Source organism: Balaenoptera physalus, assembly GCF_965194825.1.
Source record: "Balaenoptera physalus genome assembly, chromosome: 11".
NCBI lineage: Eukaryota > Metazoa > Chordata > Mammalia > Artiodactyla > Balaenopteridae > Balaenoptera > Balaenoptera physalus.
In genome coordinates, this window is record NC_138896.1 from 35,289,180 (window position 1) to 35,314,063 (window position 24,884).

Consider the following 24,884-nt stretch of genomic DNA (forward strand, 5'->3'; position numbering starts at 1 on the left):
ACAGTCAGATAATGTAATCTGTATGATATTCTTTTAGTATTTGTAGAGATTTGATGTGTGGACTAATATGTAGCTAATTTTCATAAATGTTCAGTTTATGTTTGAGTAAAATTTATATTTCTCAATTTGAATTATAAGGGTTCAATATATGCTCATTATATCACAATTGTTATATCATTAATATCTTCTAAATATTTATTAATTTTTCATTTGCTTGCTCCATCAAAACCAATATATGCAGGATAGAAAGCCCAGAGATAAACCCACGCACATATGGTCACCTTATCTTTGATAAAGGAGGCAAGCATATACAGTGGAGAAAAGACAGCCTCTTCAATAAGTGGTGCTGGGAAAACTGGACAGGTACATGTAAAAGTATGAAATTAGAACACTCCCTAACACCATACACAAAAATAAACTCAAAATGGATTAAAGACCTAAATGTAAGGCCAGACACTATCAAACTCTTAGAGGAAGACATAGGCAGAACACTCTATGACATAAATCACAGCAAGATCCTTTTTGACCCAGCTCCTAGAGTAATGGAAATAAAAACAAAAATAAACACATGGGACCTAATGAAACTTAAAAGCTTTTGCACAGCAAAGGAAACCATAAACAAGACCAAAAGACAACCCTCAGAATGGGAGAAAATATTTGCAAATGAAGCAACTGACAAAGGATTAATCTCCAAAATTTACAAGCAGCTCATGCAGCTCAATAACAAAAAAACAAGCAACCCAATCCAAAAATGGGCAGAAGACCTAAATAGACATTTCTCCAAAGAAGATATACAGATTGCCAACAAACACATGAAAGAATGCTCAACATCATTAATCATTAGAGAAATGCAAATCAAAACTACAATGAGATATCTTCTCACACCGGTCAGAATGGCCATCATCAAAAAATCTAGAAACAATAAATGCTGGAGAGGGTGTGGAAAAAAGGGAACCCTCTTGCACTGTTGGTGGGAATGTAAATTGATACAGCCACTATGGAGAACAGTATGGAGGTTCCTTAAAAAACTACAAATAGAACTACCATACAACCCATCAATCCCACTACTGGTCATATACCCGGAGAAAACTGTAATTCAAACAGAGTCATATACCAAAATGTTCATTGCAGCTCTATTTACAGTAGCCAGGACATGGAAGCAACCTAAGTGTCCATCAACAGATGAATGGATAAAGAAGGTGTGGCACATATATACAATGGAATATTACTCAGCCATAAAAAGAAATGAAATTGAGTTATTTGTAGTGAGGTGGATGGAGTTAGAGTCTGTCATACAGAGTGAAGTAAGTCAGAAAGAGAAAAACAAATACCGTATGCTAACACATATATATGGAATCTAAGGAAAAAAAAAAAAGTCATGAAGAACCTAGTGGCAAGACGGGAATAAAGACACAGACCTACTAGAGAATGGACTTGAGGATATGGGGAGGGGGAAGGGTAAGATGTGACAAAGTGAGAGAGTGGCATGGACATATATACACTACCAAACGTAAAATAGATAGCTAGTGGGAAGCAATCGCATAGCACAGGGAGATCAGCTCTGTGCTTTGTGACCACCTAGAGGGGTGGGATAGGGAGGGTGGGAGGGAGGGAGATGCAAGAGGGAAGAGATAAGGGAACATATGTATATGTATAACTGATTCACTTTGTTATAAAGCAGAAACTACCACACCATTGTAAAGCAATTATACTCCAATAAAAAAACAAAAAAACAAAACAAAACAACAACAACAAAACTAATATATGTGAAAAATTCCCTTCTATTGATTTGACATTTTTCCTTGTTGGTCTCTCAATATTTTTGTATTATATATTTTGAGGCTATGTTTTAGGTGTATAATATTTAGAAATACATCTCATGAATTGAAAATTTATCATTATGGAGTGACCTTCCTTAAAGCAAAAAGCATTTCTAGAGATAAAGTCTGTCTCATTTTGAGTTAGCTGTACCAGCTTTGTTTGGTCAGTATTTGCCTGGTGTTATCTTTTTCAGTTCTTTTACATGTGACCTTATATTTTATGTCTGAAGTACGTCTCTTATGTACAGTTTCAGCTAATTTTTTTAAAAATAGAAACTAATTAGACAATCTGATCTTCTACATGATTTTAGTCCCTTCATATTGTGATTATTGAATATTAACATTTATTTCTAAAATCTTACTTTGCACTGCCAAATTTCATCAACTGTAAGACACATATTTTCTCCCACATTTAAACATCTTTGAAGTTAGAATACCTCTATAATTGAAGTCATCATTAGAAGCTTTTTTCTTCCTTAGTAGCATGCAAAATTTAGGTGTATTTTACAAGTGATGTCATCTTACAGTCTATGAAATATGACATCTATTCTCTAAAGTTTCTCTCCCCCTCATCCCTTTTCTATCTTTATTGACTTAAGGTTGTTTGGTTGTTTTTTTTTTAATTTCTCCTTTTCACCTATATTTGTTTGGAAGTTACACATTCTGTCTGCACCATTCTAGTGATTACTCTTAGAATTGTAACAAGCATACATGAATTAAATTCTAAAACTAATCAGTGTCTCAGGTTGGATTCTCCCAAAAGCTGCCCTTAGGACCAGACCTTGAGTACAGGCATTTGGGAAGTGACATCAGGAAACACAAACAAGGGAAGGGGGAAGTGAGGCAGGGAAAAGAGAAAAGCAGGTCTGGGAAATGCTCATGAGCAGGTTATTGTGGGTAACGGGGGCTCAAATCCTCTGAACAACCAAGTGGAACTTGTTTCAGAGTTGTCCTATGAGGAGATAAGGAGGTGGAGGCATTTATCTACTGACTCCCCCATTGGTTGAAATTTATCCCTGGAAGTGTTAATGCCCCTGCACTTGCAGATTACACCTGCTTAAGTCAGAGAAAGTTCTATGATGCAGGAGAAAGACATCAGGCATAGAAGAGAGACACATGTGCTTGAGCAACACCTGGCAGCCTGTTACACTGTCTACCCCATTGATAAGTGAACTTAGGTGGACAGAGAATATGGGTCGGGTGTCAACAATGTCCACTACAATCAACATTCCTAAACTCCTCCTGCTCTTTGCCAAACATTGAACTTGCTCATTCCTATTACCTATCCTACTTTACATGTTCATCAGCATATACTTTATTTGCATAGATTTTGTATTCCTCTAAAAATAGTTGTTTTTTATTATTTTATTATTTTAATCACTTAAATTTACCTATATGCTTATCAGTTTCCTTGCTCATCAGTCCTTCATGAGCCTCACTTCTTTCTTTGTGAATTAGTTTCTTTCTTCCTTTAGTATAAGTTTTTTTCGTCATCTGAATTTTTTGGTTCCTAGATTTGGATAATGAGTTTGAATACTGAGATTGAAAAGTCCACCATCTATTTCATTCCTGAGTTTCAGATAGCAAATAGCAAGAGTTTCCATACAGAAGGATCTATGTAGTTCAGCAGTTTTTTCAGTGTTTGTTAATGAATTTAGTCTTTGCCTTTCTGAAAATGACTTGTTTCCCCATTCCTGAATGCTAGCTTGACTAGGTATAAAATTGTAGATTCATTGTTTCTCTTGCTTCAAAGATATTATTCAAGTGTTGTTGATTAGAAGTCTGCTATCTATTTATCACTTCACTTTGGTGATATGTCATTTTTCTATTTTTTTTAACTTAACCTCAAGATTTTGTTATCTTCATAACACCAAAAGATGAAGCTTAGAACTGAATTACTTGGCCCTTTCTCTTCTTAAATCCTCCCAGTTCAAAGTGTTTACATCTCTTAATAGCCAGAATTCTTTGATCTGCAGCCTCAGCACAATCTTTGTAGTTTTAGCTTTTTCCCAGAAAATTGGCTTAGTCTGCCCACCATATCCACTGTGCTTCCTGTCATAATGCCACTTTCCCTGGGCATATGGATAATCCTTGCCCTTCTTGTAGCGTGCCACTTTGTGGGGTTGGAGCTTGCCACACTTCCTACAGAAAGTCCCGCCGGTTTTAGGCATGTTCACCATGTTTGTAGGAGCACTATTGGCACAAAAAGCTGTGGTTGTTTCAAGATGTCCTCTCTGTTTTTGTTGTTCTTCTGCACTTCAGTGTGTCTTAGTGTGCATCTATTTTTATTTATGCCACTCATGATTGCTGTAATCATAAAGCCAGTCGAAGACTATAGATAAGGCAAGTCTGACTAGATTCTGCCAAAACCTTGTGGTCCAAAGACAGAGGAAAAAAATAATGAAAACAGAGTTCAGCCAGACAGTAATGAGATGAATGAACAAAATCAGTTGCAATCTGGTTGGAGGTTGAAGAATTCAGATGATAAAATCTCGTCATCCGAACAGAAAGAGGTTACAAAAAGTATTGTGTGGTTGTGTAATTGGAACAGGAGGTATCAACCCCACCTGAAGGGTATATATTTGGGGTCTCCTATAATTTCAAGATTACTGAAACTGGACTCAGTATGTCAATCTGTGATGCAGGAAAGACCATACTGGACATAGGCAGCTGCAGGTCTGGCATCCCTGTACCAAATATGTCTGTTCAATATGCACCTCCAACTTGCCTCAGGTGACAAGCATACTGTCATCATGAGTTATTGGCTCAGGAATTTAAAGTCACAGTAAACCTTACTGGATTGTGTCTCTTAACCCCAGAAATATGAAATTATGAAGTATGTCAAACCCATGGCATTAATCATTTTGGGTTACAATCAAGATAATCACTGTGTTTGGCATTTAAAATACTTGTAAAATATAATTGAATTTGGCATATTAAAATGTATGACAAATTGGCCTGCAATTCCAAATTAAATGCTTGATTCGAAGTTGAATGGTGTAAGTGATTTAGTTTATAAACAGTGGTAGAGTGGTTAAAAGAACTTGCATTAGAGAGTTGTTTGATAATGTGGGAAGGATTAGCTTATTGGGTCATAAGTTTGTTGAGTTTAGACATTCCAGCGTCTTAAAGAAAATTGAATACATTAATGTATACATATTATTTGAAGTAGTTAAAGGTAATTAGCCTGTCCTATTCAAGTTTACTTAACATTAATTAAAATCTAATTCCCTTAAGTAATCAGTCCAATTTATGTGAAAGTTTCCCTGAAAATTATTTCTATTTTATATAAAATTTACTGGATTTAAAATCGTGTAATAAAACTTATAAGATGAATTTAGGAGTTTAAGAAAATCTAGACTTTTAAATTTATAATTTCAGTAAGTAAAGTTTTAAAAATCAAACCCAAATAAATGAAAATAAACTTCTCTGTGTACAGAAGGTGCCCTTGGGCATCAAAAATATCACATAGAAACTGAATCTAAGGATGCATGCTCTTTATCAGTGTAACCTCTTATTCTCTAATCTCACCTTCTGAAATTCCTATTGGGTATAAATTGGACTTTTTACTCTTTCATGCCTCTTTTTTTTTTCCCCCTTTTTTCTTTATCCAGAATACAGCACATAGGTATAATTTAATTTATCTCTTTATATCCACAATTTTGTCTTTATCTGGATCCAATACACTGTTTATCCACTGGAGAGTATTTCTCAATTTCAATGACTGCATATCTAATTTAACATCAGAAACTAACCTTGTTCCTTCTCAGAGTCAAACTGCCTCCCTATTCTCAAAGTTCTTCCAACTGCCAGTAACTCACACAAGTGTACAGGTAATCTGCTGAGCTCCCCAGGCTGGCTGGAGGCCTGGGATTGCATTGCTTCACCTTCCACATGCCAGGGTGTCTGCACCAAGTTGCTCCTCTACTTCTGAACAGAGGATCTGGTTTCCTGAGTGACATCAAAGGATGAACAGTGCAACACCTATGGGTTAGCTCTCTATGGAGTGGATTTGAGCAATAGGAAATGGGAAACAGGAGGGAGCTGGACAGATAAATTCTCCTTCCAATCAGAAGTCTGTTTCCTTTTGAAAACCTTCCAGAGAAGTCCTGGGTGCTAGGCAAAGAGACAGTGGCCAGCTGTCTCTTCATGGCTTATCAAACAGAGACCAGCACTGTAATGCATCATATCACCTTGCTTCACATCTTTCCTTGCCCTACTTCCCCTTTTCTTCCTTGCCTTCATCTCAACAGGCTTCATCTCAACAGGCTTCATCTCCTGAATAAAAAATCAGCATCCTAATCCTTGCCTCAGGCTCTGCTTTCTAGAGAACCTCAGAAAACGGAGTCTTTAAAACTTTTGTTTGGTTCTTTTTGAACCAAAAAAATTGAGATTTTGAGAATCTCAATCTTTTGTTATGTTTTTTATTTTTTAATTTAATTTAATTTTTTAAGCATCTTTATTGAAGTATAATTGCTTTACAATGGTGTGTTAGTTTCTGCTTTATAACAGAGTGAATCAGCTATACATATACATATGTTCCCATATCTCTTCCCTCTTGCACCTCCCTCCCTCCCACCCTCCCTATCCCACCCCTCTAGGTGGTCACAAAGCACTGAGCTGATCTCCCTGTGCTATGTGGCTGCTTCCCACTGGCTATCTATTTTACCTTTGGTAGTATATATAAGTCCATGCCACTCTCTCACTTCGTCCCAGCTTACCCTTCCCCCTCCCCATGTCCTCAAGTCCATAATTCAAAGAGAGTCTTGTACCACAATGTTCATTGCAGCTCTATTTACAATAGCCAGGACATGGAAGCAACCTAAGTGTCCATTGACAGATGAATGGATAAAGAAGATGTGGCACATATATACAATGGACTATTACTCAGCCATAAAAAGAAATGAAACTGAGTTATTTGTAGTGAGGTGGATGGACCTAGAGTCTTTCATACAGAGTGAAGTAAGTCAGAAAGAGAAAAACAAGTACCGTATGCTAACACATATAAATGGAATCTAAAAAAAAAAAAAAAAAAGGTTCTGAAGAACCTAGGGGTGGGTTAGGAATAAAGACGCAGTCGTTATGTTTTTTAAAATTCTGTTCTTTAATGTGATAGCTCTATCAGCCAGAAATTATAAAATATTTAAAATAACTATCTTAAGTTGTTGGAAATCTAATCCTGCTCCTCATATTGCTAATGCTCACTCATGGTGGAGTATTTCCTTGTTTGTTCTGCAATTTTGGATTGTGAGTTCATCTTCAGCAGGGCTATATTGAAGAGAATCCTGAGAATCCTTAGCTGAGGATTTGTCCCTCCAGAGAGGACTTGTATTCACTTTGTCACAGATATTATCAGCTTGGGAGTTCTCGGCCACAAGACTAGTATTAATGCCAAACTCTGCCTTCAGTCTTGAGGGATCTTTTCCCTTTATCCAGATCCAAGTGAAGATGGACAAGCTTCCTTTATATCTCTCTTTGCTGATGGTTTGGCTTTTAGTCCCCACCTTTTTTCTAAAGCTCTTTGACAATTCTCAGCTTTATGTTCAAAGGCTCCATCAAATTCCCTGGGGACAGCTGCAGTGTGAACTCAAGACTACTGCTCTGTTTTTTAGGTCTCTCTCCATTTTGCCCCTAGGATTTATATTTTTTATAAACTCAGCTATGCAGGTAGAAGACTATTTTCTATATTTCATCATACTTTTATGGTATTTAATAATGGAAGATTTTTGGGGTTATCTAATCTGCTATAATACTAGAAATGTAAGATCTGGTCTGTCTTTAATAACTGAAATGGATTGAATTATTACTATCTGTCAAGCACTATTGTAAGCACAGTAAATGAATTAACTCATTTATCCTCTCAACAACTCAGTGAGAGGTAGGAACTAGTATTATCCCCACTGTGTTAGTCCGGGTCCTCCAAGAAGCAGATGCCAAGATCAGAATAAGTGTGCCAAGATTTTATTAAGGAAAATGTCTGTGAAAAAGGAAATGAAGGGGAGCTGGTAAATGGCTGGGAGAGTCACTAGACCACAGCCCAAGTCTAACATTGAGTGAAGAAGAAAGAGAAGGAAGGTTGGTAGAAGTGTCTTAGACTGCAGAGCAGTCTTAGTGAAGTTCATCAGAACTCAGGGAGGGGGTTGTCTTCGAGCCAAAGTTAGCTGATGGAGTCTAGTGTCTTCCAGAAATGGGTCTGCCTTGGTCTTCCTGCCATATTACATCACTGGTGGGGAGATGCCCATGGGAGAAGTGGCTCTGTCACAAATGTCACAGTGGATTCCAAAGTGCAGCAGCAGGGGCCCTCAGCCAATACGCTCCCTGAAGTAGAAGGTCTGCCAAGTGCCTCCTCGTGGCCACCCCACCCACTTTATGGATGAGGAAACAAACACAGAGGCTAGGTAACTTGCTCAAGGACACACCACTGGTACATGTGGAACCAGATTTCAAACTTAGGTAGTTTAGCTCCAGGGTACAACTTCTTAACAACTATGCTATGCTTCAAAAAAAAAAAGATTTTATTGCGTTGGATCTTTGTGTAGAAAGAGTATTGTTAAACAATTGTGCGTATGGTTTATGTGTGTTTTTTCAGAGTTAAAAAAGTCTATTTTTAATCAGATTCTACAAGAGGCTCTTTAAGACGGGGGAGAAAAAGACTTTCAAAATTTGGGACTTTCAAGGGCAGTCACCTATGAATTTGACAGTGACCCTTAAAATGTGACTGTTACCGGAAATTCAATGATTGATGCATTGTCCCTCCGTCCTCAGTCTGGTTGATTGCAAATTAATATTGTTTCTCACAGGGCATCTTTATTTTTCCCTCTAGTCCCTCCTATGACAGAACCATCTAGCTGCCTACTCAGTATCCAACTTTCCTTCTTCTTTACAAATGACCAGTCCCAAAAAAACCGCCACCAACAATAAGCCACCTGTATATCCCTCCCTCCCTTTGTAAGGATGGTCATCTAACTTCTAACTACAACTAAAAATTGTTGGATGAAACTTTTAGGAAATTTTCTTAATAGAGGCTGACTCAACTAGCTTGTGACTTGTATCATTCAGAATCCCAGCAAGGGAACAGCTGGCACACTATGTATAGAAATCATGAAGGATACAAGATTCGGGTCAGCCAAGCTGTTATCTCTATTTCTGAACTGGTAAGGAGAGGGTCGGGTAGAGCAGACTGCCTTGAGAACAGTGGCCTTCAGGTAAAGAGAGGCAGCCAGCCAGATGTGACTTTGTAGAAGGGGAGTCAGGGGGAAAGAAATCCTGAGCTCATTCTCTTCTCACATTCTCATCTCCTTCCATGGATCGTATTGGCTGAAACCATCACAATGCCAAGGGCAAGAAAGCCACTGATGTAGCCCACACAGGCCAGCCTGCTGAAACAGAGAGCAGATAGAAAAGCAGAAGGGCAGAGAGTTGATATGAATTAGGATAAATAGGAGAGAGCAAGCACATGCACTGTTGCCCTTCCTTCTGTCTTTGGTATACGGATATGATGGCTGGAGCACCACCGGCCATTTTGCTACCTTGAGGCAACCTTCTAAAGATGGTAGAGCACAAATATAGAAGAGGCTTGAGTATTAATGACATAACTGAACAGCTACATCAGCCCTTAAATGCTCACCCAGACTTCTTTTATGTGAGAAAAATATAAATCTTTGTCTTAAGTCACTATTATTCAGATTGCTTGTATTTGTAACTAAGCGCAATTGTCAATGATATACATCCCCACTATCTGAATCTATGTCTTCATTTCCTGCACCCCCACCACCAGACTTTTGTCATTTCTTCTTAGTTGACAAATGGCCTTTTGTTCCTCCCGCTTCTTCAGTCTCTGCCTTGTTGCCAGAGAGATCCTTCTCAAGCAGTTCAGACATAGGGGACCCCCAACAGTGGTTCTCTCTCAGGGAGGGAACTTGGTGTCTGAGGGTCAGGGGTTGGAGGGAGACTTATTTTTCACTGTATTCTGTTTCACAGTTTGGATTTTGTATTGTGTATACACGTTACCTAAAATAATTGAAAACATAGTTCTCTGAAAAATATTAAAAGACTAATTAAAAATAGTCCTCCATGTCACTGTCTTTGACAGGATTTTCAAAAGGGCCTTTGGAGTCCAGCTTCTCCACTTCTCCCAGTAGTAATATCTTATCAACTTGAAGATGAGCATTTCTCACATTTTAGTACCCCTGAAGTTGGCATTCGTGCAATTGCTGTTATGCATGTGGCAGCCACAATGTAGTTGTTGTTGTCTGCCTACGCACAAACGTTAGATGTTAACCCACATTCACATTGTCCTGAAATGGTCCGTTGACTAAAATGTACAGGATTTGCAATTGACCAATATGCCACCGGAAATATGAATCCTGACTATTGTCTGCAAACCTTCTATTTGTCAACTGTTAGTAAGATCAATAAAGACCCAGCATCAAAGCTTGTCAGATGAGCATCAGCAGCTTGAAAGAAAATCCCAGAGACAATAGTAGAGCCCTCTTAAGAATATTACCAGGGCTTCCCTGGTGGCGCAGTGGTTGAGAGTCTGTTTGCCAATGCAGGGGACATGGGTTCGAGCCCTGGTCCGGGAAGATCCCACATGCCGCGGAGCAGCTAGGCCCGTGAGCCACAACTACTGAGCCTGCGCGTCTGGAGCCTGTGCTCCGCAACAAGAGAGGCCGCGATAGTGAGAGGCCCGCGCACCGCTATGAAGAGTGGCCCCTGCTTGCCACAACTAGAGAAGGCCCTCGCACAGAAACGAAGACTCAACACAGCCATAAGTAAAAATAAAAATAAATTAATTTAAAGAAAAAAGAATAGTACCAAAGCTGCTGATTCCCCAGAGGATGATAGAGCGTGAAAAACTCTGACGTCAACTCTCATTGAAAATAATTCGCTTTGTTGTGCAACAGAAACTAACACAGTATTGTGAAGCAATTATACTTCAATAGAGATCTATTATAAAAAAAAAAAAAGAAAAGAATTCAGAGGACTTGGATTCTATGGGGAAAAAAATAGGGATTCCTTAACCAATTTTTAAAAATTTAAGTCAGATTTATTGAGGTATAATTTACATATCATAAAATGCACCCTTTTTAGGTATACAGTTCTATGAATTGACAAAAATGTGTAATGTCATGTATCCACCACTGAAATCAAGAGATAGAATATTTTTAACATTTCTTAGTGCCCCTTTGTATCCAATCCCCAACCCACACTCCCAGCCCTTGGCAACCACTGCTTTCTATCTCTATCGTTTTCTCTTTTCTATAATGTCATGCAGCATTTTGTGCCTGGCTTCTTTCACTTAGCATCATGTTTTTGCATTTATCAGCAGTTCATTTCTTTTTATTGTTGAGTAGTATTCAATTGTGTGATTATACCAGGCTTTATTTATCTGTTCACAATAGAAGAACATTTGGATTGTTTCTCATGTTTGGCAGTTATGAACAAAGCTATAAATGTTTAGGTATAGGTTTTTGTATGGGTATACAGTTTTATTACTCAGGGGTAAATATATAAGAGTAGGATTGCTGGGTTGTATGATGAGTCTGTGTTTAACTTTATAACAAACGGCCGAACAGTTTTCCAAAGTGTCTACACCATTTTACATTCCCACCAGCAATGAATGGAAGTTCTCGTTACTCTGCAACCTCTCCAGGGCTTGGTATGATCAGCTTTATAAAAGTATAGTCATTCTCCTAGTTTGTAGTGGTATCTCACTGTGGTTTTAACTTACATTTTCCTAATGATGTTGGGCATCTTTTCGTGACCTTATTTGCTATCTATGTATCTCCTTTGAAGAAGTGTCTGTTCAAATCATTTTTAGTTGGATTATATTCTTACTGAGTTATGAGAGTTCTTTATATTCTGGGTATCCTTTATCAGATGTTTCGTGAGTACTATCTTAGTTTGTGGCCTGTTTTTCATTTTCTTGACAGTGTCTTTCCAAGAGCAGAATATGTAATTTTCATGAAGTCCAATTTGTCAAGTTTTTTTGTTTTTTGTTTTCTTTTATGACTCATGGTTTTTGTGTCCTATCTAAGAAATATTTGCCAAACTAGATGTAACAAAGATTTTCTCCTGTTTTTCTGTAGAAGTTTTATGAGTTTTAGGTTTTTACAATTAGGTCTATACTCCATTTCACTTTAACTTTTGTATATGGTACAAGGTATAGGTTAATGTCCAATTGTTTCATTACCATTTGCTGAAAAACTTTTACTCCATTTAAATGCCCTTTCAACTTTATTGAAAATCAATTGAACATATAAGTGAGTCTATTTTCTGTTCTATTCCACGGATCTATTTGTCTATCCTTTGGCCAATTCCATACTATCTTGATGGCTTTAGCTTTACAGTAAATCTCAAAATAGTGTAAGTCCTCTAAACTCATTCTTGTTTTTCGAAATTATTTTGGCTATTCTTGTCCCTTTGCTCTTCCTTATAAATTTTAGAATCAGCTTTTCCTTTTCTACAAAGAAAAAAAAAACCTAGAATTTTGGAATTTGGGGATTGTGTTAAACTTACAGATCAGTTTGAAGAGAATTGATATCTTGACAATATTGAGTCTTCCAGTCCATGAACACAGTATTTCCATTTATTTAGGTTTTTTATTTCTTTCAGCAATGTTTATAGTTTTAAGCATAAACCTTTCATATATTTGATTTATCTCTAAGTATTTCATGGGCTTTTCTGGATGCTATTGCAAATGGCACTAATTTTTAATTTATAATTGTTCATTGGTAGTATAAGAAAATAAAATTGACTTTTCTGTATTCACCTAGTATCCTCCAACCAGGATAAACATACTAGGAACTTATTTTAGATTCTTTGGGATTTTCTGCATAAACAATCACGTTGTCTGCAAACAGAGACAGTTTTATTTCTTCCTTTCCAATTTTTATGCCTTTTCTTTTTCTTGCCTTATTGTACTGGCTAGACCCTCCAGTAATGTTGAATAGGAACAGTTATTTTTCTTCCTATGTGTATACAAGGTTGAGATATGATAAATCTGTCTAAATAAGTATCAAAGAGATCTTTCAATAAATATACAGTAAAAAAATCAAAATAATAGAGAGCATTTTTGTCATGGTTTAATTGGCAGCTTTTTTTTTCTGCAGTGGCACCTAAAATAATGGTGTATTTTCCCATAGATGGTGTTAGAAACAATGAAGTATTGCAATAGTTAGAGCAGCCACATTGCATATTTCTAGACTATGATGTGAATGGTGCCCTGGGGCTCCACGATGCAGAGACCCTGATATTAGGTTACACGTGCCTATAGGGGCTTCACTGTTACCACTGATGTCATTTCATTTAACTGAGCACAGGGTGTTCAACTTAAGTGTGAGTCAGGTCTGCTACTTGGGGTCCCATATGTCTAGAGAAGGTTAATGAGCCAGAGGAATCTACTAGATGTTGACCATGATGCATTTGATCAGGTAACTCTCAAAAACCAAAGGGTCTGAGATTTAACCTTACTTGCAAGCTGACAAGTTAGCCTGGCAGTTTGATGGTTGCTTCCAGAAGACACAGAATGCCTGGCTGGAAACAAGAGACTTTATTACTCATAGCGCAGCAGGCAGCATGAGCTTCACGTTAGCACTGGTTCTCCTTGCCCACCAAGTGCCATGGGGCAATGCAGGGCTGAGCCCAGGTGGATGCTGAGCTCATAATAGATTTGCATCACACCTGAGAAGCCCCAACTTAGGAAACCTCAGTCTTTAAAGGGGCTGCAAGCAAATGTGTCTAACCTTTGCCCAAGAGGGATGCACTATCTTTTTAATCCTGGACATCAAACAAATGTGCCCTCTGCTCTGGAGGGAGACACTGTTTCCACCTTCCAAGGATCTGTAGGACCTCCATGAAAAGATAGCCCAGGGTGCTGTCAGTTTCTCTGCTCAGAAGGCAAGGCCCATAGAGAACTGTGTCCCAACAGGAGCACAGACTCAGTTGTCAACCGGGAAAGTAATTCTGAGTAGAGAGTAATGTCTGTCACTCAGTTCATCCCCACCTGTCATAGTCTTCCTATATGTTCAACAAACCGTTTCTTCTTTGTCTGGACCCACAGTTTGACTACATTTCCCAACCTGCTTTGCAGCTAAGTTTGGCCATATGAATTGGTTGGCCAAGGAAACATAAATGGAAGTGATGTTACCATCTTTAGGCATGACTCATAAAAATCTCCCTACAAAATTCTCTACTCCCTCCTTCTCCCATCTTTTTCCAGCTCTGGTTGAACGCAGAGAAAGGCAAATTCCTAAAAGATGGTGGCGTCCTATGATGTAAGAAGATTGGGTCTTTGAATGACTGTGTGGTTTGCCCCAGTATGCATCAAACTGTGATGTAGATGAAAAATAGACCAATGACTTTTTAGTGGCTTGACAATAGAAGTTAATTCTAGTAGCTAGCAATAGGTATTCTAATACATCAGCCTTACCCTCATGCCGTCCCCACATTAAATCTCTCTCCCCATTACATCAGGCCTAAATGGACACCAGTTTACCTGTTTTCTTTTTAATAGCCCTCTATTAGATGTTAATAACATGAGAAGCTTCCAACCCTATTTGCTATGAACATAGTGTAATTTGTGTAGTTTTTGACAGCATACGATGCTACCATCTGGTAGTTCAGGGTAGTACTGGGCACAGGTGAGGGCAGGGGGGTGAGGGGCTTGGCATCTAAAGGGCTGAGGGTCTTTCACCTGGCAGAGCAGGCCTTAGTTACTAACAAAGTAAAGGTGTGTGTGTATGCGGGGGAGATGAGCAGGAAAAATATAGTCTGTTGTATTTATTAGCATCTTTGAGACAGCCACTGGGCCTCCCAGAAACATCTAGGTGAGAGAGGTTGGTTTAGACCACAGAGGTGATGAGTCCCCATTAGTGGCCAAAGCTAGGTCAAAGGGACCCAAGAAACAGGTTATGTGCTCCCACATAGCCCTTTTTATACTTCAAGGAGTCAAATCCTGCCTGCTGCCTGTTTATTAAGACTTTAATTTTTTAGAGCAGTTTTAGGTTCATAGCAAAAAGCCAGGTGAAGGTACAGAGATTTCCCATGTACAACCTGTGCCCACTCATTCACAGCCTCCCCATTATCACCGCCTCCCACCAGAGTAATGCACTGATCCATCAGAGTTACCCAGAGTCCATAGTTTACATTAGGGTTCACTCTTGGTGTTGTACGTTCTACGGGTTTGGACAAATGCATAATGACATGTATTTACCATTATGGTATCAGAGTCTTTTCACTGCCCTAAAGATGTTCCGTGCTCTGCCTATTCATCCTTCCCCAACCTCTGGCAGCTGCTGATTTTTTTTACCGTCTCTATGATTTTGCCTTTTCTAGAATGTCATATACGTAGAATCATGCAGTATGTAGCCTTTCCAGATTGACTTCTTTCACTTTGTAACATGTATTTAGGGTTCTTTCATATCTTTCATGGCTTGATAGCTCATTCCTTTTTAGCAGTGAATAATATTCCATTGTATGGATATACCACAGTTTATGTATTCATTCGCCTACTGAAGGACATCTTGGTTGCTTCCAAGTTTTGACAATTATGAGTAAAGCTTCTAAAACATCTGTGTACAGGCTTTTGTGTGGACATAAGTTTTCGACTCCTTTGGTAAATGCCAAAGAGCACAATTGTTGGATCACATAATAAGAATGTGTTTAGTTTTGTAAGGAACCACCAAACTGTCTTCCAGAGTGGCTGTATCATTTTGCACTCCTGCTGTCAATGAATGAGAATTCTTGTTGCTCCACATCCTCATCAGCATTTGATGTTGTCAGTGTTTTGAACTTTGGCCATTCTAATAGGGGTGTAGAAAAATCTCATTATTGTTCTAATTTTCATTTCCCCAATGACATAGGACGTAGAACATCTTCTCGTATGCTTATTGCCATCTGTATATCTTCTTTGATGAGGTGTCCATTAAGCTCTTTGGCCCATTTTTTAAGTTGGGTTGTGTGTGTTCTTACTGTTGAGTTTTAAGAGTTCTTTGTATATTTGGGGTAACAGTCCTTTATCAGATGTGTCTTTTGCAAATATTTTCTCCCAGTCTGTGGCTGATCTCATTCTCTTAATATTGTTTTTCACAGGGCAGAAATTTTTAATTTTAATGAAGTCTGTATTTTTCAAGGATCGTGTCTTTGGTGTTGTATCTAAGAAGTCATTGCCATACCCAAGGCTATCTAGTTTCCTCCTGCGTTATCTAGGTTTTCTCCTACGTTGTCTTCAAGAGTTTTATAGTTTTGCATTTTACAATTAGTCTGTGACTGCCTGTTTTCGTAAATGAAGTCATATTGGGACACAGCCACAGTTACTGGTTGACATATTGTCTGCGGCTGCTTTCCTGCTACAGCAGCAGAATAGGTGTAACAGACACTGTATGACCCACCAAAGCTAAAATATTTACTCTCTGGTCCTTTTCAGAGAAAGTTTGCTGACGTCTGGTATAATGCCATAATTAAGCTCATAGTGTATATGTAATAACCGAGGGTCTGTATATTTAAATAATTGGATTTAATTCACAGAGCACGTCAGTGGTCAAGCCAGTCAACTAGAACTTTAGATCCCACCTAAGTCTCCTTTTGCCTGCTCATCCTGTAGAAATTCTGTGCACATCTCCTTAGCCCAGAGTATGTGTTTGATTAAAAAATAAAAACGTTAGAACATACAGTGTGTTCTATTCCTGGTATCCTTCCTTTCCATTCTTTTCTGTCTCAAGAACCAAGGTGCTCTGAACCATCCTGGAAGAAAAAGGCAAAATAACAATAACAACAAAACAAACTCTTCAGAGCCCGTGGCTGAAGGAAAACTGTGAGGTGGTCTCAGAGTTATATAGACAGTTTTGGAGACAGGGAGATGGCCAGTAGCCCCCAGTGGCCCTTCTGCCCAAAGAGCCCAGCTGGACTGACATTTGGGGGACAGGACACCCAGGCAGATGAAACCTTGGTGATATGTCTCAGATTCCTGAGGCTGGTGTGGGTTTTTTGTTTTAGTTTTTTTTTTGGTGTGGGTTTTTAGATGTTAACTATGTTGCTATCGAGCCCACTCTGACTTGTCATACGTGTGTCATGATGTCTTCATTGAGAAAATAGAACCCGGGAAACCCCTTCCCATCACTGCCTCCCTCTGAAGTTTAAATGCCAATATGTCACCCTCATTCTTTCTCGCTAGCTTTCTCTGTCTAGCTCACTGCGTCTCTCTTGCTGTCTCCCGGGGACACTTCCTGTTCCTCCCAACCCAACCTTCTCTGAGTTCACCTGCAAGTTCAGTCCCTGAACCGCTCCATTTAAGCTTAATCTCTCAGCTCCTTTCCAAATTACCTGCTTCCCCCACCATCACTTCAAGCCCTCTAGTACCCTCGGCTCACAACTTGCCCAGTTGTCCTCACAGGTACCTGACAGGCCTCTAACTTTGGATCAATCCTGTTGTTCACTTTCTCCCCTCCTACCACCAGGTTGCCACAGACAATCATAAAACCAAGAGGCATGAAGCCACTACAGATTTCTCTGCTCCACACACATCAAAACCCCTCCTGAGCACAGCACGCCTTTGAAACCACACTCCCTCTCGGGTGGGACTCAAACCCAGCCAAAACTCAGATTGGGACTTAAACCTATGGGCTGGGACTTGAACACCCGCCCCCGCAGCTCAGATTGAGACCTGAACCCACGATCCCTGACTAGGAGGAGATTCGAACCCAGTGTCTTTTTTTTTTAAACATCTTTATTGGAGTATAATTGCTTTACAATGGTGTGTTAGTTTCTGCTTTATAACAAAGTGAATCAGTTATACATATACATATGTCCCCATATCTCTTCCCTCTTGCGTCTCCCTCCCGCTCACCTGGTGTCAGGACTTACTGAAGCTCAGGTTCTTTTGTCTCAGCACAGGAAGAATTCAGCGTGAGGCAAAGAAGCAGGCAAAGAGTGAGTTTATTAGCATAGGATGCTTGTGAGAGATACAAGCAGGCAGGCAAGGGAGAGCAGCCCTGAGAACAAAGAAGGCAACACTTTTATAATCAAAGAAAAAGCGGCAGGGTTGGGGGGAGAAGGCCACCTTCTTCCTCATTCTTGGGCAGACGTCAAGGCTTACATCATTAATTCCTCCTTTGGCCCTATATGGTTAAACCAGGACCATCATGGTGCTATCTAAATCATATGTATATTAGCAAAAGGGTGGTAACATATACTAAAATACAGTAGTTCATCTCAGGTTTCAGTATAATGTCCCCTTTCACCTATATTTATGTCGTGACTACATGTAGAAATGCTACTCTTCAAGGACAGTTAACTCTCTGACTTCATGTAACAAGACTCAGACCCCATATCTACTGTCTTGTGTTTTAACTATCAGGGTTTGTGGCCTGAGTGTGTCTGGCGCTTGGGTGCACCTGGTCTTCCTTCAAGGTAGTGTAGATGGTTGCTAGGTTACTGGATTCTTTTCCTGAGTGGTCATTAGTTTACAACAGTCTCCAGAACTCTCTTAAAATTCCCTTTCTGTCCTTAATCCCCTAGTGGGATTTCTAAACTGATTATTTAATTATCCTACTCTATCCCTATCACCTTGACAAATGTTTCAACAATTGCTTCTCACATTTTCCTCAGAAACGAACTATGGTGGACCTTTGTTGGTTGACTTCCCAGCATCTGTTCCCCCGGCTCCCCCACCTCAAGCATTTCCTCCCAAAAGCACCCAAATTTTCCTTTGAGGCAGTGCCCCTCCCCCATTCTCAACCATGTTGTTTGGGTGGGTTTGACTTCATTTGCATTTCCAGGGGTGGACCCTGATGGGCTTCAGCCAATCAGCTCTCCCATTTCTCTGGCCACAGTGATTGGTTCGTCATGGATGAGCCCACCACCCAATTTGGGCCAATGAGACACCAGGAGACAATTGTAGAGGCATCTGGGAAATAAGCTTCCCCTGTCTTCTGCAGGAGCCCCAGAGGAGACCACCTGGCTCTGGGTGTTGCAGTGAGGGTACGGTGTCTATAACTGCTAAAACATGAGGGGTGGGGGGATAAGAGAATCGCAGGAGTCAGATGGAATCCTCAACCTCTGGGCCAAAGGATGCCTGCATCCAAGTCTGCCTTTAGACTCTCAAGTTGTATCAGTCACTTAATCTCCTCCTTGTTTTCTTGAAGCCAGTTTGTGTTGTGCTTTCCATTGCTTCACCCTAACTCATGCCCCATTCCAAAATTTTACCTCCACTCTCAAATCCTCCATTTCACTCCACCCCCAGCAAGTGATCTTGCCCCCTGGTTCAAGGAGGAAACAGGCCAACTAGCAAGGATGCCATCAGCGTATTTCCCTGGCACCTGCAAGTATTTCTGAATCTGAACCTTTCTTCCTCCTTCCTTCTAGTCTTCCCACTCTGCCTTCTCAGAAAGCTTCTCCTGTATCTTTGCTACCTTTCTTTTCACTAGTTTTTTTCCATTCACCTTTCATTTTGCTTAGATTGCTTCCCAAGGTAGAGACGATCATAACCTTGTCCAACCCCACTTCCTCACATTCCTGCCTTTTTTCTATCCTTCTCTGACAGATTTCTTAGAGGAAAAATGTACCACCACAGAGACGTCAGTTGGGAGCCTGCCTATCTGAGGATCCATGGAACATAGAAGAGGTTCGATCCAATAGGCAGGTTTGCACAGGAGGGGGCTCAACACGGAGGCCTGGGTGGGATGCATGGATGGGGGCATTGCTGGCATTTGTGGGAATGGAAGCCAGTGAAGTTGGTGGCCCCCAGTGAGTATGAGGAGTGAGAACAGAAGAGGGTTAAGGAGGGGCTTTGAGGAATGTGGACGCTTAAGTGGGAAGTGGAAAAAAAGGGCATCTTTGAGACCATGACAGAAAGCTCAGTGGTAAGAGGAAAATAGGAGAGAAGGCTGTCCCAGAAACCAGGAAAGGAGCGTGCTCCAAGGAGGAAATGGTCGGTTAACTGCTACCAAGTGGTCAAGTGTGAGAGGACAGAATCACTGGATTTGGCAAGATCTGGAGTTTCAAAGTGTCAGGAACGGAGCCAGCTCTCCGTGGGGTGGAAGAGTGAATGAGAAGTAACAGAAGCAGAGAGCAACTGTAAATGACTTTTTTTTTTTTTCCTTTCCAACTGTCTTAGTTTACCGAAAACAGACCCTGGACAGGTACTTGGGTACAGGTAGTCTGTTTGGGAGGTGAACCCCAGAAGCACAGCGAAGTAGGGTAAGGGAGGCAGGGAAGGGAGAAAAGGCAGGACAGGGGGCACCCGTGGGTAGCACAGACACGCACAGCCAGGGTGCAGGCCTTCCGGGGCCCCCTGGGGACCTGTGTGAACCAGGCCTCAGGATGGTTCCCCTGGTCATGGATCTACTGCCTCCCATGCCCCACTAGGCGAGGGGCGCCTCCGGAGGTGTCCCCTCACCAGCGCTCACCCCCTCACCCTTGCCAGTAAGCTCTTCTGGCATCTGAGAAAACCCTCAGGGTCCAGGTGGGAAGAACTGCCGTGCTGTAGATAAAAACCACAGCTACTGTGTACACTGGAGGGTCCAGGGAGTGTGGGCTATGGTACTGTACGGGCCTGGTGTCTGCCACACCCACCCAGCCACGGCCCCTTCACCAGGTCACGTGGCTAAGTCAATAGAAGTTACATGGCTAAGTCAATAGAAGTCACATGCCTAAGTCAATAGAAGGGGGCCTTTTGAAGCGTAATTAAAGGCAGGCATGAGATGGAGGTTTTAGCATAATCAAGGAGAGGAGAAATGCAGTGTGCCAGCAGGAGATTAGTCCTTGCAGAGGTGGGAGAGGTCTGGTCTGGGATGTACTGACAGATAAAAGCTTTTCTCAGCCTCACGTTCTCTTCTTCGAATGGGGTCAGGAGGAGGGAGAGGTGCAGATGCTATGGCAATGCTTTGCCCTTTGACCCTCCGCTGCAGAAGCACAAGGAGGGACACGGTCATCCCCATGCTTGTTAGGACATCTTCCTGCATTTTTCCTCCCTATGACTGAGCTCTATCTACTCTGTGTTAAAATAGAGAACCCAATGACTTGACCTTTCTTCTGTTGCCTGTGCTGCACCGTGTGCTAGGAGCTGGGGAAACAGTTTGTCCTAAAGTTGAGCAATGAACCAAGAAATGTCTGGCTGCGAGACCGTGACAGAGCAGGCTTGAAGCAAGCATGGAAGTCAGATGAACTAGCAGGTATCAGCTACTCCTCTTTCTCTCTTTACTCTTATCCCTTTCCCCAAAGGCCAAGGGTAGACGAAAAACAAGGTGTGATTGGGGAAAGAGTAGAACAGGGAGGGCTGGAAGGGGCTGGCAGTGCCGGAAGCTGGTAGAGTTGTGAGTCCCGTGAACAATCTCCAGTTGCCCAGAGTTAGGTCTCCCTTCTAGTGTATTGTAGAGACAGAACTCTGAGGGCACATCCATGCCTTCTGAATACAGTCACTCTGGGGGAGGGAAAGACAGCCAAAGAACGAAGAGCCAGATGACCAAGGAGTCATCTCTTAGGAAAAATGATTCTTGCAGAGGCCATAGGGAGTGAACTGAATGATGGGATGCCTGCCATCTTGGGTCTGCTCTGGATGACCTCGCCCTTGACATCTTTGCCTGATCACCCAGCCCCTCACACATTTCTGGGGGCCTTTCTTGTGTCTCAAAAAATGGACCCATGGGTAACAGCACACAGGGAAGAAGCATGCATATTTATGAAGTTTCGAATGCTGAGAAGTGGGAAAGGGAAATCATAAACGTAAAGGTGTAGGGAAACCCCAAGGGGAAGTGCAGTATCCTGGAGCTGGTGACGTGTGTGTGTGTGTGTGTGTGTGTGTGTTTGTTTGAAGGGTGGTAACCACTCCTAGGCCTGAAGGAACAAGGACGGGGGAATGGATAACCAACCCCAGGAAGGAGAGAGCCACATGGGGAGGACAGAGGCTGTGACTGCAATTGAAGGACACGGCCATCCCAGGGCAGCCACTCAGGACCTGAGAGACTAGCACCCGGCCACTGCCCTTCCCTTGCTCTGATCTCCTGCCAGGACTCCCCGCTGGACAAACTCAGTCAGAAACCAGAGGGCACAGGTCGCCTCTACAGGTCAGCCTTCTGAGACCCGGAGCAAGGTGGAAAAGATGGAGAAGGGGGTCTGGAGGTGCAAACAGAAGCTATCCCCACCCCCAAAAGCAAAAACTCTGATTTCTTTCTTAGGGTCAGTGTTTCATAGCATAAGGACAGCCCCAGTGCACCAAATCTCAAGGGGAAAAAAAAAAATCTCTTTCATCTTGACCTGGGGAGGCAACAGAGCTGGAATCTCCATCCTCCTCCCTGAGGAAGTAACCAGAACTAGAAGGGGAAAGTGTGTACTCCTCTCTCTGATGACAGTTTATTAGGTTTACTATCCTTGGCCCGATTCTATATTACCTCATGTCCACAAACCTTTATCTCTAATTCCAAAAACCAAACTACTTCTGAAAAATAAAGTTTTTCCATCCTTCATTTGTCAACAAAACGTGACCTACTGGCATGAACTACTTATAAGCATTATCTATCCCGCTTAGTGTGAATGTCTGTTTTCTTGCAGAAAATTTGTTTGATTCCTGAAGGCTTTCCTAGACCCTGTGTTATGTAATATATTCAAACACTTTTGCGTACACATACAGTGTGTATAATATATTAAATAAGACTTTTCAAAACTCCAAAACATTTTAAATTCCAAAATCTATCTGGCCCCAAGGCCTTCAGATAAGAGATTTTGGACTTGTGTTATCATTCATGTTAGCTTCATAATATTCTTTAGAAAAGAGCTAGGGAATGGAATTATTTTTCGTTTATAATTAACAGACTTTCTTTACCTAGAATCTGGTTTTGATATAAAATATAAAGTTCTTTTAACTCAAAATTAGTTTCTTAAGTATGTCCCAGTCCCTTCTGAATCTTTTGTAAGATTGTGAAAGACAATAGACTATAGTACAGAATTATAGCAGGAAAGAGGTGAGAGCTCTAAAGAGATACTCAGGGAATTAACTGAAGGGACTATTTGAGGGGTGTGGTCAGGATCAAGGCCACCAACGGGGCATAGTGCTTAAGAGCATGGATTCTAGAGCCGGACTTCCAGGTCCAAATCCCAGCTTCACACCGTCCATGTGTTCTTGGACTAGTTGCTTAACCTCTTTGTGCCTCATCCTTTTTTTCCTAACAGTTTTTTTTTTAATAAATAAATAAATTTATTTATTTATTTATTTATTTATTTATTTATTTATTTATTTATTTATTTATTTATGGCTGCGTTGGGTCTTCGTTGCTGTGCACGGGCTTTCTCTAGTTGTGGCGAGCAGAGACTACTCTTCGTTGCCACGTGTGGGCTTCTCATTGTGGTGGCTTCTCTTGTTGCGGAGCACAGGTTCTAGGATGCACGGGCTTCAGTAGTTGTGGCAAGCGGGTTTCAGTAGTTGTGGCTCTCGGGCTCTAGAGTGCAGGCTCAGTAGTTGTGGTGCAGGGGCTTAGTTGCTCTGTGGCATGTGGGATCTTCCTGGACCAGGGCTCGAACCGGTGTCCCCTGCATTGGCAGGTGGATTCTTAACCACTGTGCCACCAGGGAAGTCCCTGTGCCTCACCTTATATTTAATAATCCAGCAAAATCCTATTTAAGTGATTTTTCACAACCACCATCCTGTGCAGTAGATAAGACAGGCCAGTTTACTTCTGAAAATCGAAGAAGTTATTTGCCCAAGGTTAGGCGGTGAACTTGCCAGTGAGGACAGGCAGCCAGATCTTCCTGCTGCCAAGCCAGGCCTCTTCCCACTCTGGCACCTGCCTTATTCACAAACACTTGCCCCTCCTTGACTGCTCTAGGAAGGGAACATGTCACATGCAGTGTTCTCAGCCCAGCCAGTTTTGGCTGTGTCCCAAACGAGCAGGAAACACCTTCTGAGGTATTTCTAGAAATATCAGCCTTTGATACTCTTTGTTTCATTTCTCCACCCCGATAATTACCCCAACTTAATTTAATAAGCAGCAATCATATAATCCAGACAGTGGGACTTGATTTTGCTAGCAGAAGAATCAGGTTTGAGTGAGTGGATCTGATTGTCTTCGGGGAATTAGAGGCTGTTTTCTAATTCAAAGGAAAAACGAAGAGGGAGTTGCTTTCTTTTAAATACATGGACCTTAACATAGTGAACTCCACCTCTGCAGGTTTGAGTAGAATAAAGTCAAGTGTAATATCATCCCTTGCCTCCTAGGCTGGTGGCAGGGAAATCAGAGTCAGAGGGGTAGATGTCCAGACCTCTCTTTCATCCTGCCCTCTGCTCCCCTGCCAATGTTTTCCATGGATAGAAACCAAACAGAAGCCCGAGGGCAAGGGAGTCCACAGAATCAACCTCTTATAGCAGAGAGCGGGGCAAAGCGAGGTGGGAAATGATCCCAGGTAAGGGTGGAGCAAATGGAGAACAAACAACCCAGAATTCTACTAATACAGATATCAAAGGGCATTCCTTTCCTGTAATGGGGCCAGGCAATATCTTGAAAGAAATAGTAACTCACAGGAGAAATTCATACTTATTAATTATCCATTGCTGTGTAACAAGCTACCCCAAGTGTAGTGGCTTGAAACAAACATTTTCTCACACAGTTTCTGAGGATCAGGACTCTGGCAGTGGCCAGCAGTGTGGTTCTGGCTTGGGTATCCCATGAGATTGCAGTCAAGATACCCACAAGAGCTGCAGTCAAGCTTCGATTGGAGGTGGAGGGTCCAAGTCCAAGATGGCTCACTCACACGCCTGTTGGCTGGAGGCCTCAGTTCCTCACTGGCTGTTAGCAGGAGGTTCCTGGTCTTGTGGGCCTCTTCAAAGAGCTACTCACAACATGGTAACTGGATTCTCCCAGAGTGAGTGATTCAAGAGAGAACAAGGAAGAAGCCACTTGTCTTTCACAGACTGCCCCCAGAAGCCTAATACCATCACATTTGCCACATTCCATTTGCTAATGTTCCTAAGTTCAGCCCACATTGAAGGGAAGGGGATCTAGGTTCCACCTTTTGAAGTGAGGAATATTTAAGAATTTATGGACTGATTTTCAACCACCGTACACTCAGAAGGAG

The 24,884-nt window shown here is 41.3% G+C and overlaps 1 long non-coding RNA gene and 1 pseudogene across 4 annotated transcripts in view; one reads left to right on the forward strand and one right to left on the reverse strand.

The window, feature by feature from the left end:
* The window catches only part of LOC309638330, a 76,180-nt gene extending 53,186 nt beyond the window's left edge, over positions 1 to 22,994 (forward strand). For all 3 annotated transcript variants that reach the window (XR_014251076.1, XR_014251077.1, XR_014251078.1), the window contains one exon: positions 19,363 to 22,994. This is a non-coding gene — a long non-coding RNA (uncharacterized lncRNA). The remainder of the gene's footprint in view (positions 1 to 19,362) is intronic.
* Positions 2,378 to 19,347, reverse strand: LOC309638328 (large ribosomal subunit protein eL42 pseudogene; annotated as a pseudogene). Its single transcript has one exon. The product of its transcript is annotated as a large ribosomal subunit protein eL42 pseudogene (transcript).
* Positions 22,995 to 24,884: the final 1,890 nt, after the last annotated feature.